The sequence below is a fragment of the Mesoplodon mirus genome (genome assembly GCF_964341445.2).
Source record: "Mesoplodon mirus genome assembly, chromosome: 4".
NCBI classification, from domain to species: Eukaryota; Metazoa; Chordata; class Mammalia; order Artiodactyla; family Ziphiidae; genus Mesoplodon; species Mesoplodon mirus.
In genome coordinates, this window is record NC_138979.1 from 68,605,463 (window position 1) to 68,610,288 (window position 4,826).

A 4,826-nucleotide genomic window follows, 5' to 3' on the forward strand; every position below is an offset into this window, starting at 1 on the left:
GGCAAAGAGACCAATGTGGGTATGGAATGGATTGGACTCTGCGTGCCAACTTACTCAATCTTGCATACCCTAAAGTTCTAGACTGTTTGGTTTTCTCTGTCTCCCAGGAGGATTCTGGATCAATGTCTATACATAAGGAGGCACCTACTGCTGTCTAGGACAAGGGAAGAAAGCAGGTGTCTTCAAATAATAATAATACCCCAAGTCAGACCAGAGGCATCATCCTGGTTCCCAGTGGTCTGACCGGGTTAGTGTGAGATCCAACCTATTGGAAGGAAAGACCACAACCCTAGGAGTCAGAAGTGACTACACAAATTGAAGAGCCCTTGGGTGTTCAAGATGAGTGGGTAAGTTGACAGGCAACTCAGAACCAGAGGTGAGGGTGGTGAAAAGGATAAAGGATGCCATTTATAAATACCTATATGTACTCCCACCCCATTTCCTCCCAGGATCCACTAGAAAAAGAAAAAGGACTACAAGGGTAATTTTAGACCCCATTGCTGGTTGACCTGAATCTGCAGATATATATCAGTCAGTGTTGGCTCCCTGAACCAGCCAGCGTTTGTGAATTACAATATCTAGGTAAAGGCTGCATCCAATATTGTCTTTACTTTCCATCCATATCTTTTATTAGTCTTTCAAGCCCAACTGAAGACTAAACTCTGGCATGAAATGTTTTCCTACATGACATCTCAGAGACCTCTCTACCAGCTGTACATAACTAAGACGTGACAAATGTAGATGGGCTTTTTGTTCTTATAAATGGCTCTCACTATAGATATCTATTTTCCAGCTTACACTGTTGGTTAACTTTATGCATCTCTACAGCTTGAGATTCAAAACTAAATTAGATCCTGATCATGACTTAAAGATTGCACAGGTTAGTGTGAAGTTCAGACACAGAAATGCATAATAATAAAATAATGCAGTGTGAACGATGGCCGATCAATGCCTAGGTTGTTACGGGAGGTCAAAGAGATACCTTTTGTTGTTTGGGTGGAGGTTTTTTCTTTAGAATAATTTTCTAAGTCTCCAAGAATAGAATTACTGGGTCAAAGAGTATCCTCATTACATTCCAAAAAGATTGCAAAAATCATGACAACATTTGATGCTACAGCAGGAACTTATAGAGTCTCCTCTCCTTCCTGGGCACAAAGATCACAGCTTCTAGCTGCTTTGCACTCATCTAGGATCCTAATCAGTGGATAGTGATCTGAAAGATCACTTCTGGGCTGAGGTAGCAAAAAGCTCTTCTTCCACTTTTAGTATCTTTTCTCCCTGTTATGGCTACACTGAGATGGTGGACTCACAAGAGCAAAGAAGCCTGTATGTTTGAGTTCTCAAGTGGAAGGCAGCAAAGGAGATTAGTCTGAGCTACACCAACGTTGCAGGAACAAAAGTAACTAGTGCGTTCAGTCACTGATATTTACATGTTGTGTATTACCATGCTGCAAGTTTAGTCTACCCTGCCAAATACAAGAGCTTTCCTTAGCATGGTTTTGTTCTTCTAATTTACAACATAACTCTTTGTTATTCATACTTAGGTGGTAAATAATGAAGAAAATATCCATAAACTTTTGCTAAAGGAGCGTCCAGTAAGGAAAATGAATGTATTTCCTTTGCCTCCTTCTTTTTCTGAATAAGAGACTAACAGGAATGTGGCATGTGATGCTTAGGGCGAATGGTGTTCTTTCTGGAAGATGGGCACCCTAACAAGTAAGGGCATTCATGTAAACAGTTACTTTTTTATAAAAAAGTACCAAATCCAACTCACAGTGGTAACCAGAAGGATCCTAGGGAACAAGCAACATCTGATATCTGAAAGATTAAGTATTGGCATGAATGTCATGTAATTCCACTCATTTCCTTGGAATTCCCTCTCAATATTTCTCATCAATTTCTCTGAAAATGACAAACAAATAAATAAAAAAATATTGGCAGCAGCTGGCTTGACACAAATCAAGCATTTTGCATGTGTTTAATCTTACACACTTCTGCAGTTTACCAACCTTTGAAGCAGCAGAATGCTTCAAGTGAATCGTCACACAGAACCAAAGTTCTGTGTTTATATCAACAGGCAAATTAAAGGTGGAGATGTTCTAATTGAAGTAGAGGAGGGGGAGGCTGACCTCTGCTTGCTCCATGTCCTCGTTGCCTGCATGCCCCTGGATGGTCTCTCCAAGTACTATAACCATGACAAGATTTATGAAACATTCACACTGCAGTTCTGCATCTTCACCATATGACCTATGTGCTACCAGAGACTCTTCGTACCAGTTCAAGGTTTCTCTACCTTATTTTTCATGCAACTTGGGGGTGTCTCCTATGTGCTTATGAACAAGTGTAGTTTGTTGTTGGTCAGCCTTCATGGAAGACTGAGCTTTTCAAAGGTAAACACCACAGTATATTTCATCCCACATTCTCATGAAATACGGCATGGACACACCTTCCATCTAGTGACGGGGGCTATATTTCTCCCCTTCAATGCGAGTGGAACTTCATGATAGAAGGGATGATGTGTGACTTCCAAGGCTAGTTCATGAAAATGCACATGCTTCCTCATAATTTCCTTAAGAAATCTGCCCTTGGAACTTAACCACCACACTATGGGGAATCTCAGAAGGGCTTTGTGTAGGTGTTCTAGCTGACAGTGCCTCCTGACAGCCAGCAGCAACTTCCAGACAAGCTAACTTCAGCTGCAGCCACCTATCTAACCGCAGACACATGAGAGACCTTGATCAAGAACCACTGTGGGGAAGAGGGATAAATTAGGAGTTTGGGATTACACACCACTATATATAAAACAGATAACCAACAAGAACCTACTGTATAGCACAGGGAACTCTACTCAATATTTTGTAATAACCTAAAGTGGAAAATAATCTGAAAAAGAATATATATATATATATATATATATATATATATATATATATATATATATATATATCTGAATCTCTTTGCTGTACCTGAAACTAACACAACACTGTAAATCAACTATACTCCAAATTAAAAAAAAAGCCTAGATAGGTTAAAGTAAGAAAAAAAAATCACTTCTACAGCTGAGCCCAGCCAACTTCTAGAACCATGAGAGATCATGATAAAATGATAGGTATTGCTTTATCTTAAGTCACTAAGTTTTGGGGTGATTTTTTGTGGAGCTATAGGTAACATCCATCCATTGCAAAAATGTTTACTAAGAGCCTACAAGGGGCAAGGCACAGGTGACTCAATGGTGAATAAAGAAACCCTTCTCATAGAGATAACATTCTGGTGAAGGGAGACAGATGATAAATACATAAACTGGTCTTAGAATAAGAATCTATCTTTTTATATCTCCTAACTTTATTGAGATATAATTGATATATAACATTTTGTAATTTTAAGGTGTACATGTTGATTTGACACTCATATATTGCAAATTGATTACCACCATAACATTAGCTAACACCTTCAATCCTTCATGTAATTACTGGAAAGAATCATCTTTATAGGATAGATAAACAAGGCCCTACTGTATAGCACAGGGAACTATATTCAATACTCTGTAATAAAACCATAATGGAAAAGAATATGGAAAAATATATATATATGTGTAACTGAATCACTTTGCTGTACAGCAGAAATTAACACCACACTGTAAATCGACTATACTTCAATAAAATAAAAAAAAAAAGAATTATCTTTAAGGTTTTCTGTTTGTTCCCTGATCTAGGATTAGAAAACCACTTCACGGAGCCATCTATTACATTGGACTGAAATATTCCTAGAATTTGTTAGCTGTAAGTCCCCTGGTCTGGGAGGGATGAAGTTAGTTTCTTCTGAATACCAAAGAGTCTAACTGGGTAATTTTGATCTGGAAGAAAATCTGTTGTTATAACATAAAGTATTTTATTATGTTAAATAGAAAAATATATAAGGTATTATATTTTGTAAAGGTCGAATATGTTTGAATATGCTTTGTTAAATAAATCGTGTCTGTAGAAATCATAAGAAAGTGAATATGACTTGGTCAGCAAAACAGATCTAGGTTAACAAGATGATTGGAAACATAGGCATAGACGAGAGAAAGTGGTTGTTCAGTTTTTACATTCTAGTCACTGGGAAAGAGTGGAAATGGGGTGGCATTTGTGCAGTGAATAATGATGGAGAGAATATGAGGAAAACTTGTGCATAAATGTTAGGAAGTCTAGTCTGTTGTTTCATACCCCTTTATTGTTTTAATTATCTTTGAATCCACTCTGTCTTCCCTGTCTTAGCTTCACTACATAATAAGAAACCCTGACTGGAGAAAAGTCAGAGGCGGTAACTTTGAGAACTGTACTGGGGTTGCCAGCAGTTCTGCCAGCCTGTCATGAAAGGAAAGCCCATGAATATAACTGTGCAGAAGATTTAGAAAACTCTCCGTTCAAACTAGATCACTGAACAAATAGGAGGATTAAGTTAGCTGAACTTAAGGATGGAATGAAAAAGGCCAATGGTCATTTTTCAATAAGATAAGAGAAAGGCAATTAGAAACGGTAAGGGAAACAAATAAACAAAAAGTGCACAAAATAAACACTAAATACTTTTGTGACATTTAAAAGAGAGCACATTTGGGCTTCCCTGGTGGCGCAGTGGTTGAGAGTCCACTTGCCGATGCAGGGGACACGGGATCGTGCCCCGGTCCGGGAGGGTCCCACATGCCGCGGAGCGGCTAGGCCCGTGAGCCATGGCCGCTGAGCCTGCACGTCAGGAGCCTGTGCTCCACAACGGGAGAGGCCACAGCAGTGAGAGGCCCGTGTACCACAGTAAATAAATAAATAAATAAAATACAATAAAAGAGAGCA